Source organism: Bombus vancouverensis, chromosome 18 (assembly GCF_051014615.1).
Source record: "Bombus vancouverensis nearcticus chromosome 18, iyBomVanc1_principal, whole genome shotgun sequence".
NCBI lineage: Eukaryota > Metazoa > Arthropoda > Insecta > Hymenoptera > Apidae > Bombus > Bombus vancouverensis.
In genome coordinates, this window is record NC_134928.1 from 3,413,271 (window position 1) to 3,434,868 (window position 21,598).

Consider the following 21,598-nt stretch of genomic DNA (forward strand, 5'->3'; position numbering starts at 1 on the left):
CACTTTATATTTCATATTCTTGTCCTCTTCTTTTTTTACCAAATACTCGATAGACCGAAAATTTTATTCAGGAAATTTATTTTTATACCTGAATCACTTTCGAGTACTTTTTAAATTAATACGTTTTTTTTTTATTTTACGTATACTATGGCGTCATTGAATATCGTAAAAAAAGTACACGATACTTAGTTCGCGTACGATCGCTTGTTGCACGTAGCTTTCGCCGTTTATCAGTTAGGGCGCGCGAGGTTTGTTTATGTATGTTAACATGGCGTCGGCCTGTCTCTCCCATGAGCTCGGTTGATTTATAGGCGGAGCATCTGACAGTAGATACCACCCCCAAACTCGACACAACAGCTGTTTCGTTCTGCGGCACAACGTGAAGGTAATCTTGTCAAACACCATCTACGTTATTCAGTTCTCACTAAACTTCGCGTACAATGAGTTAGGAACTTTGATTTCTCAGTCATTTTCCCTACTTTACCAACAGTAAATCAATTCGTCAAATATTCTATTTTACCAACTTCTAGTGAGAAAGTTCTACTTTATCCACAGAAATACAGATATCCTGTGTTGGTAAGAAGATTGCTTCTTTATCAACAGTTAGTAAGCATATACCTTTCCGTGGTAAAACATAGAAATAACATAGTTTCCGTCACAGAATAAAACAACTTTTACCTTCAAACATTGACTAATAGAAATTATGAAGTTTAAAACGATAATTGTTACACCAGATGGGCTTGTTTCACTATTGGAAGCTTGTAATACTTAATTGTTTCAAAAATTGATAAACTTTCTTTATTGCTAAATTCCGTTACTATACCGATCATTTTGTCATCAACGAATGTCCCTAATTAATACTTACATAGTTATATGTCAGATATCCATAATCTCGATAATTGTAAAATGTTGTCACCAACTAGAAACATTTGCCACTCAACGAAGCGGATCTCAAACGAGGAAATAAAACAAGTATCTAAATTTCACTTGTAGTCAATTAAAGTACAAGTTACACGAACTGACCTCAAATTCTTCTTTTTTTTTCTTCTTCTTCTTCTTTTCGTTTCAAGCTCGAAATCAAGGCGCCATTGTGCCATTGTGCCATTCTCCTCGCGTTAACGCCTGAACCCTGGACGCGTTTTCATTAAATGGAATTTCTTAATAGAAACTTTAGCCAGGATTGGCAGCATCTGCGAGAGAGTGACGTCGGATCCGACCTTAGTGGGATTGAACAGGGGAACCGACGATCCCGTGTGTTGACGCCCGAAATGCTGTCCGATCGATCTTCGTCAGACTTGATTTCGCAGCGGTACAATCATCCAACAAATAGAATTGTACGTTACCCTAGCCGTTCCCCGAAAAACTTCACAACTGCCGTTCCTTGTCAACAGCCCCTTTCCCGACTTACACCTAAATCCTTCGTCTTCTCTCACCCCTATCCACTCGTAACCCTTAAAAATTCTCTCAACTTCCTTCACCCTGAACAAACTATAATTTTTGTCGTCTTTATCTCTCAACGCTACAATTACCACTGTTGAAACTAACCTGTAGAAATCATATGAACGAAATGAAAAGTGGTAGGTGTAATGCAATGAAAAAGATAAGATGTTACACGTATATCTGTTTTACAAAGGAATCATTCAAATCCTCGCGAATACTACGTCCATTAGAATGCAGAAAATTTCAATGGATTGCAAATTATGTGATAAACTTATATGAAAAATTACGAATTTATTCATTTGTCGTTGGTTTGGTACTTGCAGTTTTTAGGTTGGCAACTAAGTGATTGCGGATTTTGTCATTAGGTAGTATTGCCAACCCAATAGTTAAACGTAGCAAAGATTTTGAAAGAAAATGAAGCTGTGCGAAATGAATACAAAATTAGGGAAAATAATTTCACCAATGTTTACTTTTGTTCTCCTTTTATAGCAAACTTGCCCAAGTTTAATCGCAATGGAGAAGTAGAGAAGAAATGAATAACTATATGTTAGATCAATGAGATAAATTTATAGGTTATACGTTTAATAAAAATGTGTTCGTGAAACGTATGGTAAACGTAATGGCCGAGAAAATTCCAACGCCAGTGAAGGAATAACGAGCAAGAGTTTTCGTTGCAGGCGCAACGTGCTGGTCGTAGCCACGCGTTTTATCGCCTGGCGATCAACCGACACGCGTAAGTGGCATGATTGATTCTCATTGTCGGACAGCAGTCGTTACCATATTTACTAACGACCGCGTTTGTCTTAATTAAAACATTACCGTACCAACCCTCGAGCAAAGAAACGCTACTGGCGTGCCGGTAGCTCGCGACCTTCCATCTTTTTTCCTCACGTGGTAGCCATTTTGGTCTTCGCTTGTTAACAAGATAAAAAAAGCAGCAGATAAGAATCTAAATAAAACGGTGTTGTAAAATAAGTGTTTGATAGAAACAGCATGCTACGAAGAAAATTTCAATATTTAAACGTTTATACGATAGCGAATTTGCGAATTTGAAACATTAATTACAGCAGAAACTCGGTTATCGAAACGTCAATTGACGAGGAAATTGAGTCTCTTGACTTTGAGAGACTGAAAAATAGGAATAGCAAGAGAAAATCTTTTTTTCATTTTTATCCCAAAGATTTTGTCCAACAAAGTCATTCGGTTAGCTGGACAATTCGATTACTCCGACAGTACGTGTTATGATTAATTTTGATAAGATAGTTTCCATTCTGTGGAAATCGTACGAAATTTATGCGACTAAAAATTTGTTATGGAGAAAGTTTTTTAACGAATCGTTTAAACTGTATTTATTTCTTCATAAAAGTGGAAGGAATCTAGTTTCGCTTATTAATTTAAAATAAAATAGAAATAAAAATTAAGAATTTTCTTAATGAAAATAAAATACAAATTTTTAAATAAAAATTAAGAATTCTCTTTGTGTGTAATTTTCCACAAACATTGCTCTCTGGCTGTCTTGTCAGAAAATTTCAATTAAATCTTTTGATCTTCCACTCCGAACAAGAATTTCAACATTCTCCTTTCTCCATCTCGCTTTCCAGAAGAAGGAAAAGCTTCGTGGTAGAATATCGGAGAAAAGCAAAAAAAAAAAAAAGAAAGGAAAAGAGGGAACGAACGGATAGACGTACAGAGTGGTAAAGGCAAAAGGAAGCAGTGGCAGCGCGAAGAATGTCATAGCTAGTTGTTTCTGACCGAGGGGGGAGGCTGACACCTTCGTGATGGATGATCGTCGACCGTCCGCTAAAGCTGCCGTTGCTGCTGCTGACGCGGCCGCCGTCGGAATGGCTGTTGCTGCTATTGCTTCTGTTGCTGTAAGTACGAAACACATGGCCACGGAACTCTTCGGTCGCCAATGCCGCGCTATTTCATCGTTATTTCTCGCTACGCTAAATAGGTCAACTAGATCTAACCTATAATGTGAACATTGTTGCTGATTATCCGATTATTCTTGCTTTTATTATTATTAAAAGTAATAAACATTGGTCCGAGTATTAAAATACATGACATTCGCGTGGCGATTGTTATTTAACTTTTGACAAATTATCTCGCTACGCTAAATAGGTTAACTAGGTCTAACCTATAATGTGAACATTGTTGCTGACTAACCGATTATTCTTGCTTTTGTTATTATTAAAAGTAGTAAACATTGGTCCGAGTATTAAAATACATGACATTCGCGTGGCTGATTGTTATTTAGCTTTTGACAAATTAACCTTAGTTATCTTTGGAAAATTAATTCGCTCGGACGTTGTTTCCAGTTTTATAAAGAAATAAATGTAGTTTAAACGATTGCTTAAGAAACTTTGTCCATAGAGAACTGTCTATACGAAAACGAAATTTTCCACTGGGAATTTTATTTCAATTTTTCTAATTTTTAGGCGTATGATATATCTTGAAACAATTTCCAGGATGCAATGCTGGTTTCACAAAAAAAGATGAGACTGAAAGAATGTCGACAGGGACTCGATAAAGGAGTGTAAAGGGTTAAATAATATCTGCAGTCGCTGGTCCGTGAGAAACCTGGTGGAAAATAGTTGAAATTCCAGAGAAAACAATTGAAACGAAGGTAATATTTCTATCGCAACAGACGCTACACAAGAAAATCTCCAGCCTCTGAGAAGTCGTCTTATATCTTGGAAAGCACCCCGGTTTCCTCCACAATTTCTCCATTATGGAGGATGGCTTTGGTACACCATCAGCTTGGTAACTTAATCCCGGAGAAGTTAGAAGAAAGATGACAGTACGATGGAGCTGAAGAGGAGAGAAATTGGCCCGAGGGTCTCCCGCTGAGAAACAAATTTTTCCGCGAGCAAGTAGGTGCAAAGTACAGTAAGCTCGGCAGCATTCAGCGGACCCGGGGATGTAGAGGCGGTAGCACTCGATGCTGTGCCGCTGGGAGCGTGCTAATGGCTACTGACACACAGTTTTGATGGATCGGCCACGGCTCTTCCTCCTATCCCGCACTCCGCCGCAACGAAATATGCGAGTCTAGCGATACGCCGACGTTTCACGATGAGAGGAAATGCACTGACAAACAGGAAGACGAGCTGGAAATGTTATTGCGTTTCGTACGAACCGCAATCCTGCTGATGATCAATATCTGGGTCAGCTAACGAAAAACATTCGTTGAGATACTATTTTCATGAAATCCTTTGCGTTACACTGTGTTTCTTCAGTTACATTTTTGGTGAAAGTTGTAGTCCAATATCCTGTGTGACAGACGTTGATCTCGTTTCACAAACTGTACAACGCTTGTTACGCTTGCATTTTGTACACAAATTTTCCTGAGAAACACATTGAGAATATATATATGTGAATTGAAATGTATGAATAGGTTAGGAGAAATATAAATGAACAAATATTATACAAACTACATTACCGCTAAGTGATTTTCTTCATTCCAACGATTGGTCACATTGCAATGATAGTAGAACTGCATTTATCTGAACTGATCGAAACAGTATATTTGTATACCTCACACATACAGTTCACATGTAAAATATAGCATTGGCTATGGTTGGCAGCTAAGTGATTGTCAATTCTGTCAATAGATGGTCTTAGCACAGTCTTTTGTTTTGTAAACGTGTTCAAAGCACCTAACCTATATTGTTTTCTTGATGTTTGGACTGCCACCTTTAATTTAGCAAAAAAATTGTATCGATTAGTTGTTTGGTTTCGTTTTTATCCCAATTTAAATATGCAAGAACAAGACGAGCATTTCAGACATATTTTATTGTATTATTTCCGAAAAAGTAAGAACGCATCGCAAGCACACAACGAGTTACGTGCCGTATATGGGAATGAAGCGTTGAAAGCGTTGGTTTGCCAAATTATCAGATATTCAGATTCAGATCGTCATAGCGCCACGCGTGAGATTGCAGTGAAGCTCAATGTATCGCGTACATGCATTAAAAAAAAAATTAAAACAGCTTGGCTATGTCAAGAAACTCGATTTATGGTTCCCTCATCAGCTTAAGGATATTCATTTGACGCAACGCATTAGCATCTGCGATTCGCTTTTGAAACGCAACGAAATTGATCCGTTTCTGAAACGACTGACCAAAGTGGATTGTTTATGACAACGCTAATCGGAAAAGATCGTGGCTGATGCAAGATGAACCAGCCCAGACGACACCAAAAGTTGAGATTCACGAAAAAAAGGTTATGCTGTTAGTTTGGTGGGGTTATAAAGGAATTCTGTACTTTGAACTTTTATCAAGAAACCAAACGATTAATTGAAACGTGTACGTTCAACGACTCGTCAAACTGAGCGACGCAGTTCGAGAAAAGCGGCCGGAATTGGCAAATCGTAAGGGTATTGTTTTCCATCATGATAATGCAACGTCTCACACGTCTTTGGTCACTCGCTAAAAATTATTGGAACTAGATTGGTATGTGTTGTCACATCCACATAATTCAGTTGTTTGCTGGCAAAAATCAAAAGTTTTATGGACATGGAATTACGACACTGCCTGAAAGATGGCAAAAGATGATCGACAAAAACGGACAATACCTAATTGAATAAAGTTATGTTTTTAAGCAGAAATTTGTAATTTTCCTTCTTATTTAAAATACGCAATCACTTAGTTGCCAACCATACATGCTAGGCACGTTCACATAAGTAGATTCAGTCAGTAGAAATCCATGTAATCAGATACTAACTAAAATTCCCTAGGTATAAATAGACTGCAGATAAACGAACTGTACATTATCATGAATAAACGTTTTATGGATCATTAGTCTTCTCGGAAATATCATTACGTTGCTAGAAAAACACCTGACGAGACAAGCATAGCAGATCACTTTTCTCAAACAAATTACTGAAAGAACGTCAATGGCCAACGAGTAGGTCCAGCGTATCAACGATCGTTTATAGTTTCCAACGAACGACACGAGCATCGGGACTGGCTATCGTGAGCTAGTGATGCATAAAAATAATAAGAAGAGAAGGAGCGTGACGATTTCTCGACGAGAAGAAGAAGGAGCGAAGCGACGGGTCTCGGAACCGCGATACGTAGATACGCGAGGAAACGGATAGATACTAATTGGGCAAAGGAAACGAGACGAAAGTACTCGAGAGGAACAGAGAGGGGGCGAGAAAAAGAAAATGAAAGAGGAGGAGACAGCGACGGCGGCAGACGCGACGGCGACACGGGCATCCGCTCGCGTTGTTCGCGGTGACGCATCTGTCCCCAAGGATACACCCCTGGTCCCGAGGCCTACAGACGTCCAACGTTCAGAAATTCCCATTGACAACCTGTTCACCTCCGCTCGACGACGTGTTCACCGCCACAAAGTATTCCATAGAACTGCCACGACACCGATACCTTCAGTCGAGGACTTCCTGGGACCATCTTCGGTGCTCACTTTGCCTTCGAGGTTAGAAAACGAGAGCAACAACTGTAGGACCTTGGTACGGTATACGAGAATAGGATAAAGATTTCTGAGAATTCTGCCGAGGCTTTTCTTGGCTTCTGTGCGATGCGTTAAATTCTGTAGAATTCTACCGAAGGCATCGATGCAGGAACACGTTTCTAATTTGCACAGTATTACGTGGACTTGTCTACTAGTTGATTTGGCGAGAGCATGTGCGATTGTGTTAGACTTTGAAGTATTTAAAAGAAAGTCATTGGAAGTTTGTTTGATTCCAAATAGGAAAGTTTTATAGTGTTTGCTGAAGTTTCAGTTACATTATATTTATCGAGACTAATTTTAAGAAAAGAATCAGATGAACAATCCCAATTTTTCTTTTTTTTTGCTGATATACAGAGTGGGTTACAAAGTATTATCAAATTACGATTTTAGTAAAATATTCCTCTTTTACGTTACTCGTCCCATTAAATTAGGTGTTTAGTAAGTCTCATACATATCAATTTGTCGATATTTACAATTTGAGGACTAAAATTAATTTTCAAACATTGTAATACTATCAGCATCGTGTTCTTCGCTTATTCTTCTTTCGTATCGTACTTTTAATACTTAGCCAACCGAACAAGGAAACCTCCACTCTGTGAAGAACATCCTGACCGAACGAGATCTCCCTTTTTCACTTTAGCAACGCGTTTTCTTTTTCCTTGTTGTTATTATTAGTTATTGTTTACCTGAAATTGTTGCCAATTAATCGCGTCACTTTTTCTACTTTCATAAAGTACAGTATATAACAAAATACACCAATTTAGTGATGTTAAAATTAATGAAAAAATTAAACTGTCAGTTATGACTAAATAAGGTTATAATCGAACGATACCACGCTGTAAGAAAATATTTAAATGCATTATGAATTTTTAATTTCACGTTCAAGTCGTGTTATTTATCTTCAGTCATCTTTAATTTTTTCTAATTTTATCTGTATTTTTTTATACTTTTAATTTGATGTTTTGCATGTATCTTACATTTTTCCAACATCCTCGTACAATCATGCATCCTCATGGAGTTCATACGAAAACTACATAACTTGAATTTACCATGACCAACATCTATACCGTGAATTTTTTTTCCTTTGCCCATTTTTACTCTCACAACACGTACAAATATTCCTAGCAAACTTTGGTCCCAAAGCATCAAACCACTGCAAGACGGTTGCATGTTTCGAGAGATTAAACGCGTGACTAGGAATACGAATCCTTAGGGACGTGACAAGAGGTCGCACAAAGTGTAGGATCATGTAGGTACGTCCGGCCGCATCTCTCCAGAGAGTTCCCGTGTACCTGGCCTAACATGCCCACAGACTGAAGAATTTTCGACAGGACTACAGCATTAAGAATCCGTATCTCAAAACCGTAGCTTTTTTAGCTACGAAACTTGCCTTCTGTCTTCCTCAAACTTTTCTGCGTAGATAATATAACATTTTTAACTCGTAACTGATATAGTAATGATTTTATCATATAGGCAGATATGTATAGCAATTAACGAAAGGTGACATTGTGAGTTTCACATACACTGGTAGTCGTCAAATTATAATTATATTGATTGACAATAAAATATCTTATGAATAATATTTTCCAAATTAATTGTGAAAATAAAAATTCCTAGGTCTGCATAGATTTTACCTTATCAATTGTGGGTGAATTTGAAAAAATTATGAAATCCGAATAATTAGACTGTGAATAAGCAGAGATTTTCTGCATCCACTAAATACCATAATGAATACTATACATATATTAGATATTTAATATACCATTTCATATTGTTTATATTTTTTGCATTTTTGCGGTTTTATATTGGGTTGGCAACTAAGTGATTGTCAATGCCACCTAATGACAAAATTCGTAATCACTTAGTTGCCAACCCAATAACACGGTCTTGACAGTGAATTCTCCTTTCATAATTGTTGTGACAAATGAAATTGTTTCAATAATTGTTGTGAAAAAAGTAATATTGATTTTGTCATTAGGTGGTAGTGACAAAATTCGCAATAATTAATTATTTGCCAATCCAATATTTCCCACAGACGCTTAAACATCCTGTTGATAATGTTGAATAAAAAATGACAGAAGCAATGAGCATCGTGTTGTTCGATAATAATTATCTAGATTTTCTATTAAACGAATTTCAAGCGATTCACGATCGATATTAGGACAAAGTAATTCGACCAACTTGGACGCTGATAAGATTCGAGGAACGCCAGGCACGCTAGAAAGCGAGTGTGTCGCGATCGTGACGATGACGGTGGAGAATCACCAGGTTAGAGCTTCGAAACCGGATCATTATCTTCCACTGATGGCATGCTCACTTTCTCATGCATCCTCGAGTGGGATTAATTAACATCTCAGATAAACATCTGAAAGAGAAACCGAGGTCAGTTCGAGCTGTCTTTCGATTTTCGAAACGTCTATTTCCAATATGATTCTCGTTCTATGCGTCAAATACACGCGTGATCGCCGCACATTGCGAAAATAAACTCTCGATATCGTGGAATCGTATCGTTGCTCGATCGATTATCCAATTCCACTCGATGTCGAAAACAACATACGATAGAATAATGTTCGAACAATACTCGCTGATCGAAATTTATCAGAATTCTGTCTATATCTATTCTTTGTGCTCGAGGAACAATGAAGTGGCGATAATGGACACCGATTACAGAGATTCCAAACTCATTGATAAAGGAATACTGGGACAAAGATGATAAAGAAGAGTTATAAGGTACCTGGCATCCCATATTCCATACAAATTTCATACGATTGATTCTATAATACTTTTCTATACGTTGTTTCAGATATAGTATGCTCTTAAAATTCATCGTACTTACGATATAACACGTCATGAAATTCCAAATTTAAAATATTCCTTCGGAAATGTCAGATTTAAACACAACCCTCTCCAATATCCGTACGATTAAAGATAACAAGTATATGTCGGTTAAAAAATATTTAGAAATATATGAATGGATTAATGTCTTCCAAGAAGACGATATTATACTCAGGGCCGAAGCAAAGCAGGTACAGCGCGTTCGCCGGAACCCGGCCCTGCGTTTTGAGAGGCCCCGCGGTCTACGAAAATTACCCAATTAAAAAACACTGATTTTGATTAACTTTTTACAGAATGACGATACCTTTAACAGATGCAAGACATTTTTGCAGTAGCGATGAAAATCATGAAAATTCAGTGTCGTCATATCCTGGAAACTACTTCAGATAAAAAAAAAAATTCAGGCGCTTTCAGAGAAGTGTACTTTTTAGAGAAATTAAGCTACATCAATAGTTTTTTGCAAAAAGCATACATGATTGCAGATTTTCTACTTTCATTGAATTTTTTCCCCCTTGAAAGCGAATTATGCATGCGAAAAAATATTACTTGGATTTGTTTAAAAATGCTGCTTTTAAAAAGTATATAATCTGTAGCATCATTTGTAAGTAAATAATTCCTCGTTGTAAAATTCAAGTGTAAAATTTGAATGTGTATTCAGGCCCCTCGAAAGGTCACGCCGGCCCTGATTATACCAACTTTCAAAATTCTAATTTTCATATACAGTATTTTTCCAATTTTTCCAATGAACTTAAATGCGCTTATTCTAGTTCCTCACTTCTTTCAAACTCCAATTTCCAAATTCAGAATCTGTGAAATATTCAACTTCCAGCAACTTGGATCAATTCATCCTGAATCAAGCCAGATATACCTATCATTCTTTGAAAAGAATGATCGCAAGATAATTCTATTATACTGTGCGATTGCCATGGAAAATGGATTGCCATTGTTTGAAGCCTAACATGAATACAACAATATGATTCATGTCATATTCGATGCAGACAAACAAAGGTTAACAACATGCTTCTGGAAAACATCAGATTTGGCATACAACAAGCTCGCACCAATGTCAGGTAAGCGCCATCAAACCAATTCCAAGTTGTCATTCAAATTTTCATTGTAGATCTTTGTAAGCATCAACGCATATCACGTCAGCCTGCGCTCCAAAGAAAGAATCAAAAACAAACAATGAGAAGACGGCTGTGATTCGATTCTTATAGCAGCGTGTATCATTGGCATATACAGTTGGACCGAGTTCAGGTATCTTCGCGTTATCTCGGATGCGGGTCTAGGCTGGGTATATCGGTGGAACGCGTCCCGGTATCGGCGATCCCGTTGCCGACTGCGCTGGCTAGTTAGAAGAAAGGGATCCGTGAAAAGGAAGAACGGACTGAATGACACGGTCACCGAAAATGACAGGTACACGACTTGGAAGAGCCGTGGACGTGGGACCGATATCGCAACCGCATCTGACACAAACCTTGGTCAGCCAACTCCGTCTCGTCTTCTTTCTCCGTCCTTTTCTTCTTCCTCTCGTTCTCTCTCGTGTCTGCCTGCCAATATGCCTACCTGTCAACACACGCTGCATTCAATTAACTCGGGGACCAGTTTCACGCCTGTGTAATGACGCGGAAATCAAACTTTGCCCACCCCCGTGCCCCTCACCGACCCTCAAGACGGACGCGATCCTGTAGGACGCCAGGGAACGACGACCTCGATCTCGTGAGCAGCTCTCGTTCTGACAGCCACGGGAACATCCTTGAATCGGGCCCGGTGCGTATCTAGCGGTTGAAAGGAAGAGAATTTGAGGAAAAGAGAGTTGGAAAGTAAGAGAATCTGAGAGGAATTAGGATGTTTGTGTTACATACAGTATATGTACAGTATAGCGTGGATTTAGTTTTAGGAATTATTTGTTTTCAGATTATTTGAAGAACAGAGAGGATTTAGTCGGAGGAAAACCCAATTTACATTGTGAAATTTCTAGCAAAAGAAGTTTAGGATTATTTGAAGAAGGAAAGAAGATTATTTGGAAAAAAAAACTAATCACCACATGTGATAAGTATATTGCAAATATTCTTGCAAAAACTCCTATTTTTGTGAATTCATGACACCTACAAGGAAATTGTTTTATCCGCTAGATATTGTACCTACGTAACGAGTTTTGTACTGTGGATATTCTACATACGTTTGTATACTACGTACATTCTGTACATTCTTGCACCTACAAATTTGCCTTAAATGCAGAACAATCGGCAGTCTGGTGATGGATCTGTAAACCAAGGTCACTGAAAGCTTACCAAAATTGTTTCGTCGTTGGTCTTGGCGTTTGTACATAAGAATTTCATATGATTAATAAACTTAATAGAATGAGACAGTGACAAGGCTGAAATAGAAAAGTAAACAACTCGAGGAAGTCTAATCTTGCAATCTATGCGGCAACCGCGAGCAACACGAAATCAGCAGATCAGCGACGATTACAAGAGGATAGAGATAGCGTTATCTCTTATCTACGAGCAGTCCGGGATCTCAGCATCCGCTATCTATCGATGGAATTAAGAAAGCTTAACCTGGCTAGATTAAATTAAAATCGGACTTTATCAGGGCCACTGCGCATTTCCTCTTATCTCGACGATGACCGATAATGCGTTTACACCTTATGAGAATCCGCGATCTCTAATAGGACACTGGTATCTTAGACCGATAGATCGATAGATCGATAAGCTTGTTGCTTTTATTTAGAAACTTTTTCATTTTTACATTCCCTGTATATTGTTTCATAATTTGGCAAACTGTTCTGAGTATATTAAGCATATTTGTGTAATTATAATTAGGTATATTATATATTGTATATTTAATTATTAGACTGTTGTATTAAATCGTTCGAAAAGCTTCTTTCGTTTTTTAACTTTAATTTAATTTTATATTATTTTATCGAATTACGTATGATCCATTTTGCTCTATCAGAGATTTAGGTTTCAGATTAGGTTTCATGTTTGTATAAAGATGCGTCGTTGTAAAAGACGTGTCTGTAAAGGAAACACACTTTTCGCACAACCTAATATTATAATTATTGAACCGTGCGCGTTTCTGCACTTACAGAAAATTTAAGTACGTACATAATAGACAAAATATAGAAAAACATGTTAAATATTCAAAAGTATTCGTTACGATACTTGGTAGATGAGACAAATCTCTGCTTATATTCCATTTCTTGAAATCATGTTGAAAAATTTCCATAAAACACGGTAATAAGTTCAATTAAGCACATTTGAAGAAATAAAATGAATTTCTATAAAATATGTTGTATAAAATAATTTCTAATAATTTCTGTAAAACTTGAAAGATTTACCAATTTTTTGTATACTTTGGAATATTTAAAAAATAAATTATGATCATCGTCAACACATCTTTAAAATAAACATGATAGAAAGAAAAAAGACATTGACACGAAAAATAGATTAAAATGTAAGTACAAACAACGGTACTGAAAATTGAACAGGAAGAGCGAGTTGCTGTGTTCGAGGCTTGTTTACGGGCGAATGAAAATTACACGACGGTACCAGCCACCCCTTGGTTCGACGCGTCCATTCATTAACACTTCATATCCCGTTGCGACGTGCTGGTAACGAGCCTGTCATAATTACCGCGCTAACTTTATTACTGCGGATACACGCTCTCCTTGCCCGGGCTATGATACTCGTGCGTCATAGGGCAAATCGAGCGCGCACCCTTCGTTCCACAAGGAAACACGAGCCCCCCGCGGCTCTGAATTTAGAACTCTCAACATATTAAGTGCTGTTTGTGTTTCCTATAAAAGTTCAGACATATAGCATTTTTTATGTACTTTGGAACATTTAAAAAATAAATCATAACCATATCTTGATGATAGCTTTAACACCAGAACTATCACACCAGTCAAATTGACTGGTTTTATAATTTCATTTTAAAATTCCTACTTCCTGTTATATTTTTTCCGCAATAATGTAATGACTTTCGCGTAACTAAAAGAATAATATAATGAATTTTATATTGTTTTTTATATATATTCAAACTGAAAATAATTTTGTACCAAGGCTACCTATATCAATACCAGTCGATATAATTGGTTCTTGTCAAAGTGTAAGAGGGTGCTGCAATCTGTTTATCGACCCCCAATTAACCAGTTTCCTCGTTTTGTACAACCTGCCACACGTTTTTACCATTTTTACTGCGTATCATTCGACATGACGATATCAATTATCAGGAAAATTCCGGATCGATCGCTAGATCGCTAGATGCTAAGACTAGCAATACCACAGCAGTCGAAATGACTGGTTCTACAATTTTATAAATGTGTCGACTCTCGTTTAGGGATGATGGCCCCGGATGGATTAATAATACGAAAGATATACTACATAACATGAAATTCCTTCTGTAAGAAAGTAATAAATCAATAAATATAAAAATATTCTATTATTAGCTTATTATTGCTTGATTTGTCAAACACGATAATTTTCTCCACGATACTTGTTTTGTTGCATGGATTCGTTTTACACATGTTTTACATCCTGTACATACAAATACAGAGAAAAAGTAAATTATCTGAAATTAGATGATCAGAAATTTCAATTCCCCGTGATACTTTCAAAGCACACGATCATTCTAAATAGATCGAGTGACATTTCCAACCTAACCCCATCGATTGTACATAGAAAAACGCACACTGGCGCACAAACGTATCCAGCAGCCATCAAAGTCGACACGCGAGAGCGTAACCCGCGCGAAGTCAGCTTTTGCCTGGAAAAAACTGCTTAAGCTGCTATCTTCGATCTGAAAAAGGGCAATTTACGAAACCGAAAGCATTGGACCGCGTAGAAATTTTAATCCGATCGGAATCGTGCCAGCTCGAACATTCGCCACCGTTTGCACGCACCATTCCGCCCACCGATGGCTAATTACATTTATTCAATATTTACGATGATACGATCTAGCGCGTAGTTCGAGCCTGCGAGTGAGTCAGGTCAAATGAAAGGGCAGATCGAGCCCAGTGCACAGTCATTCTACGATCGAAGCTTTCCTTAATGCCGACATGTCCATTTCGCCTTTCCTTTCTACGTCTGGCAACACTGCTTTATTACATTTCCCTATTTAATCATTTTTAGGACTTTTTATTGCAGGACTTTCATAGACTTTCTGGTATTAATTTATAAGAGATAACAAAGCGAACAATAGACAAAAATGAGTTATTTTATAGGTTTTCCTCGTTTCTGCCTCAGTTGCTTCTTTTGGAATTTTTCCTTTTAGAATTAGCAAAGAGATATTGAATTTTTCATGTTACATACAAAAGTTTGCTATGGTGAGATCCATATTGCAGAGAATTATAGGAACAGCGAAAATTAACTAATAATTCAATATGTTGTAATACGGTCCATGTTGTATCATTTACAGTAGCAATGGCTAATTCAGAATTAAAAATTAAATGTGTTTATGGTTCTTAATCATTCTAAATTTATCTATGCTACTCTATCTATACTACTATAGTACTATATACTACTATGTACTAATCTATACTAATCTACACTACTCTATACAATTAAGAACCATAAAAAACATTTAATTTTTAATTGCGAATTAGCCATTGCTACTGTAAATAATACAACATGGATCGTTCCAACATATTGAATTATTAATCAATTTTCGCTGTTTGTGTAATTTAGATGTCCATCCTAAATTTATCTACTTAGAAAGTGAAAGGTTAAAGTTCCATTGAAAATGCGCCCTTCTGTTTCATTCTCTTCCCTGAAAATTTTTATTCGACCAGATATTAACTAAATCCCATTTTGCCATTTTTCAATACCAAATACCCGAGTACAAGAGTAACACTGAATAATCAAAACGAATTAGATGCACTTAGCATCTGATTTTCAGCAAGAATCTTGGAAACTCAGTGTCGCGTTCCCAACAAGACCTTTCATTTCGAGCGTGACGCCTTTAGAGTCGATCCTCTTGTCAGTCAAACATCCAGTCACAACAATTCAGCGGGTGGTTGCCGATGGACAGACAGCTGTCTATTCAGACACGAAAAACGTTGCCATTCTGCGAGAAGTTTATCTTCATAAAAGCGAGATAACTGCCTATTATTCGGTCGATCGTCTCTATTCTAACCAGCACGAAGGCAAAAGTCAGGAAGCCACGTGAAATAAAAGGAGGAGAGCTTAGCTCTGGATGGGCGGAATTTTGACGAGAAAATAGTTCCCTCGAGGAACAAAAATCTCGCGCCTCTTCCTACTCCGCCTGGATTCTCCAACGAACAAATTTCCAGCTGAACCCATTTCTCCTTTCGTATTTTACACGCGAATTTCGTCAAAGCGACTATCAACGTTGTTTGTGGATTATTGAACAACATTTCTGAATCTGGAAGATTCAAACTGCGAATAAAATACAAATTATTTTGATTTTTGATGATTGAATAGTGCCACGTTAAGAGGGAACTTTTGCGCCTTGTGTTTTGGTGGAATTCTTATCAGTTGTTAGATAACAGATTTATTTAGTGATGTTAACAAAAGGGAGGTTCTAAGCATCGAGGAGAATAAATTTCAATTATTTAATTCTGAAGTTTCAAAATAGACAGAATATAATAATATTATATAATAATATAATAATAATAAGAGCAGATATATAATTCATAGTTTATTGATAACTGAAGCTTAAAACTTCCAATAAAATTTTTTCAAGGTTAGGTATCATTCGTAAATCTTGTGCCACTATTTTCATTGAACTAAATTAAAATTTCAATATACTTTTCAATAATATCACCTTTAAAAGTACGATAATAAGTGCGATAATAAACGTACCAATAACAGAACAAGACGTCCTTGTCAAAGTCCATTATTTTTCTTGAATCATTCGGTGCAAATTCGCATCGATCGTCGCATCTAAAGGACACTTTAGACGAAATACGATTCTCCACTTAGAACATTATCCTTTCTGTTCAGTTCTAGCACCATTTCGGTACTCAGCCTCTTCAACAAAATTCTCATTTTGAGTGCGTAAATCGGCAAACGTAACGGTTATCTCAAATCATCGCACTTTTCGAATTCATCGTACAACTTTTTCTATTGTCCAAATCTATAACATCTTCCTTTGACGTTTGAACGTGATGCAGATGTCGTTTTCCCGAAACGATCTCGAAAACTGTCATCGGAGCACAACTCGGCACGGAAATCGAAAATTCAACGCACAAATATCGGATTGCACGAGACACGGGGTGAAATCACGGGGTGCGAATGCCATCGGTCGATCGATCTTCCAGCTCGAATTTTCCATAATTCTGGCCATTTTCGGAATGGCGGCGGCTTTTTGTATGCCGCTCGCACGAAATCGTAGCAGGGACATGGGAAAGCCCGCACAATGGAGTCATCGATCATTCGGTATGAGAGTTGCTCGATTGCTGGTCTAACCGTGCGGCCTCTCGTCGGCCCACGAATGCGAGCGTAATCGAGTGTATTTACTGAATGTTTCGTCGAGTGCACGCGAATCCACGCGTTTCGTGCGCTTCTCTTCCGTTTGTTTCTATTGTTCCACGAAATTCCGAACAATAAGAGAAATCGCGAGTGCGAACATTTTTATCTGATTGTGGTTGCTTGTGTATTATTTTTCATATAAACTGAAAGTTTTAATTGCATACGATTTTGCTAATTGATGTGGGATTCGATTTTCTCCATATATTTCTCTGCCTCGTACAACACGTCTTAACACACAGAATACACTCGGTCAATTAACACGTGGTCGACTTCTAAGACAAAAGAGCGTCGTTAGAAGTCCTACCAACTTAGCTTGCAGTAACAAGCGATCATACCAACCTAACATTTCTCAACAGATTTGTTGTTTAATCTGCACAAAAATTAAATTGTCTGTGATAGGTTTAGGTGTCTTTCTTGTACAGGCTGCTCCATATTATTTTTAATTGTTATATATTATGGTTTAATTTTTAATTATGAATTAGGCCATTGTTACTGTAAATGGTACAACATGGATCGTTTAAACATATTGAAATTAATTTTAGTTGGTCGTATAATTTCCAAACAAAACGGACATTTTTTAAAAATGTTACGAATATTTAATAATCAAAGTGTGAAATTGTTAGGTTAGGTGTAGGTTAACATTTGAAAATTAAGAAGATGGTCGATCTTTATCGATATTCGAATAAGGAACTGATTACGTACGAAAAACAATCGATCATTTTCATAACCTCGAATCGAACAGACACAAAGTTATTCCAAACGAATATTCGAAACTTATTTTCCATTTTAAGGTATGTTTTATAGCAAATAAATTTATAGTACAGTAAATAAAGTATCATGCAAGAGGACTTTCGTAGATTTTGTAAGAATATGTAATAAAAAAAAAACAGATCTCTTATTGTCTTTCTTACAAAAATCTTCTTCCTCGTGAAATTCTGTTATCTAAACCATTTCCAATTGCAGGCAAATTCCACACAGTAAAAAATGCAGACTTCGAATCAGCAAGTTTGGCGCATCCTGCGAAAGTTCGGCACAGACCAAGTTCAGCATAGTAAGGCGAAGACGAAGCGAGGGAAGAGGACAAGATGTTGTTGGTCGCAGATAAAAGGGAACTGCAGCAAGGCGACTGCGGCTTAGCATGACAATGCAGGTGCCTCATCCCACGTCAAAACGCAGCGTGGCGCCACGACGAGATAGGTACCAGACCGATCGACTGGTTTGTAATTGTTTAAGAGGATTAGCCAGAGTAAAGTTTACGCGTGTCCAGGCCGCAGAGGGAGAATAAAGAAGCCCAGTTGCTGATATTTATCCGAACATTAGACTCGGCTAAACTCGAATTTACCAGCCTGATCCCGGAAAATAACATTAAAAGTGACTGGAATCGTTTGAACGTCGAATTACACGCCTCATCAACCAACAGTCGCCTCTTTCAGACGAATTCTTGTGGTTCGTCGCTTTGCAGATATCTGAAGAATTTCTATATCGATTCTAACTTCTGAACAGGTTAGCTGTTTTCTTTCCTTTTTTTTCTTTTTGGAGATCATAGTGTACCGGTTTGATTTTAGTAAGAATTCTTTAGGTAATTAGGAAGCAAGACTCAAGTTCGAGAAGCAGCTTGGTTTAATTTCAGTAACAGCCGCTTAAATTACGAAGGGCAAAGTTGCAGAGTCGAATCTCGACGCAAGATTAGCAAACGCTGCCAAGAAATTTGCAGAGTTTTATTATGAGAAGCCATTTTCTTATGAAGATTTGTTTAAATCAATAGGATAAAGGTTAAATCAATTTTACGCTATAATATACTTTAATTTCTAAAAAATGAAACTCTAACCTCGAAATAACAAACTCTGTGTAGCCTAACCTTAACAATTTACAAAAACGCGACGTAAGAGATAACGCAAACACACAAACATACGTAAACCCAAAGTGAAAGATACCAAAAAGGACAGCGACAGCTAACATACTGGACCCAATTCGCAGGCAACATTATCATCAAACCCGAATTAACGAATATCGACGTACGAGGAGAGCGAGAGGACCGATGCACGAGGGCGTTCAGGTGAAAAAGATCGGCCGACAGTGAGAATCAGAACTATGAGACGTGAGGGAAGTTCGATCAAGATGAAGATTTCCTGATCTGATGCACGGCACAGAACGGATGTCGCGGGTGGCCGCAGGTGGCGCCCTCGATATAAGCTCTTCTGACTGAACCGCTGATACAGGACCGCTCTCCTAAAACTTTCACGGCGGAATGTGTCATCCTGTCACTGAACCCACATGGGGTAAGAGACGTCCCATGGGCCCGTCAACCGCGTCCCTCCAACTCCTATACCTTTCTCCGTCTTTTTCTCTCGCTTCCTCCGAATTTACTTCATCCAAGTTAAACGCTGTTTCGTACACTGTTATTACGTAACTGTGTGGGAACTTCATTGACAACGATCACATTTATATCTGCTATTTGTAGCTATTAATCCACTGAAATGCACAGTCGTCTAGCAGGCAAGTCGTCTAACATGCAAGGAATGTTCAAGATATAAGTGTAGAACCGAATCTTAGCACTTTGACTGCCACTTGGGTCATATGTGACCCACCACGGTTTCTCCTGTGACGCCACTGTGGTCATTGGTGACCGGAGCGCTTCAACTTCTTACAATTGTAAAAATTGTATGAAAATTCACAGTTAGGGCACTGTGAATATAACCGATAAATAGAAGATACTTTGAAATAAAAAGTGCCCATTGAACAATTAAACATCTTTATTAGAACATCAATAAAAAAAAATGAGGACAAATGTTGCATCTAACGGTGCACTGTGTTTGCATTCATATCTTTAAGGGGAAATCTACGAATAATATTATAAACACACCATAGAAAATAATCGTAACTGCTGCTTTATAGTCATATAATTGAGGTTAGAAGTGTAAACATACCTTACTGTTATATATAGAATGAGCAAATACTGTTTACTAATATCTCTACACGTTCAACAATATATTCTGCACGTTTTGCCTGCGACGAAATAACGAAAGCGAATGGTTTGTTGAAATAAACGAAGCCTTCTTATAATATGTTGCTATCAACTGTAAGCAAGGCGCCACGGTGATCCCCCGTGACCACCAATAAGATAAACGGTCCATTGGGGAAGAATGTTGTCTTACATCATCAATTTATTATTATTTTGCCATTATGTGCTTTGAGTAATAAAATACTACCGTGGCGCCCTCTACGAAACATGTGATTTCAGCGTGGCAGTCAAAGTGTTAGAAGAAAGTCTGTTCTAAAATGAAAATTTATAAAATTTCTGAACATATCAGAGAATTCTATGTAGCATTTTCCATATACGTAGACGAGAAAGAAAGCTGAATTTGTGATGGGAATATTTAGACATTTGATATGGAACAATTAGTATAACAATGAGTTAAGGGTTGAAACACAAGAAAATGCGAAGCAGAGTGCAAAGTTATTTTGTAATAAACATTCGTCAAATCTGTGAATACACATACATTCATATACACAAAGAGAAAACTTAAATGCGTTGTAGGATGACTAGGATGATTTCGCGTGAAGAAATTAGTGGCCCACTGGATTGAGGTCACTCGCTTAAAATAAATTCATATTTGAACAGTATCTTTGTTTTGGTAAGAACTCCCTCAACAACAAAGCGATTGAAAAGTTGCTATAGCGCCTACGCAAAGATTAATTAATTAAATAGATGTTGCAAAACGTAGAGAATACTAACCCGATTCCGCTTGGAAATCGGAGCAAGCTCGGTGGAACCCGGTTAGGATGGTTCTCCGTGTAGCTTTCACGACGTAGATCTAGCGGTTCCTAATTAACCCATCAGGAAGTCAGGCGTTAATGAAAGCGCAGGAGACAGTGTGCCCTGTCAGGGACAGGTGAGACACGCGTGTGTACACAGAAGAGCGACCAGTCGCGTTAAAGCAAAAAAAAAGGCGCAAAGGGGCGGGGGGGGGGAAGAGAAACGAAAAGAACTCGCGGAAGAAGGGAAAAAAGAAGGAGCGATGCTGGGTCGGAGCGTGGAAGGGAACACCGACTAGGAGGCGAGACCCCGGCTATCCTGGAAGGTGGGCACCGAGATATAATACTCGACTACCTCTACCAGCCGCGATAAGTGTCAACTGCAGCGTGCCAGATAAAAAGAACGTAGGAAAAATAAAATTTAGCTCGGTGATCCATCATGAGGCTACGGACGCCGGACGCGCAGGCTCGTTCAGGATTGGCTGACTCCTCCCAAAGACGGTCACGTGACCGGCGTCGTGAACACGCCCAGTTTTGAAAAGGCAGCACCCTGACTATACCTTGATGTACGTACCGCGACTCGTTTGCCGGAG

The 21,598-nt window shown here is 38.0% G+C and overlaps 3 long non-coding RNA genes across 3 annotated transcripts; all 3 read left to right on the forward strand.

Moving 5' to 3' along the window:
- Positions 1 to 3,210: 3,210 nt before the first annotated feature.
- On the forward strand, positions 3,211 to 4,708 carry LOC143304034 (uncharacterized). Its single transcript, XR_013060732.1, has 2 exons — positions 3,211 to 3,311; positions 3,909 to 4,708. It is a non-coding gene; the product is annotated as an uncharacterized LOC143304034 (long non-coding RNA).
- Positions 4,709 to 8,823: 4,115 nt separating this feature from the next.
- On the forward strand, positions 8,824 to 10,345 carry LOC143304032 (uncharacterized). Its single transcript, XR_013060730.1, has 3 exons — positions 8,824 to 9,645; positions 9,719 to 9,941; positions 10,044 to 10,345. It is a non-coding gene; the product is annotated as an uncharacterized LOC143304032 (long non-coding RNA).
- A 259-nt stretch (positions 10,346 to 10,604) lies between these two features.
- LOC143304029 (uncharacterized) lies at positions 10,605 to 12,987 on the forward strand. Its single transcript, XR_013060721.1, has 3 exons — positions 10,605 to 11,573; positions 11,668 to 11,806; positions 11,886 to 12,987. It is a non-coding gene; the product is annotated as an uncharacterized LOC143304029 (long non-coding RNA).
- The last annotated feature ends 8,611 nt before the right edge of the window (positions 12,988 to 21,598 follow it).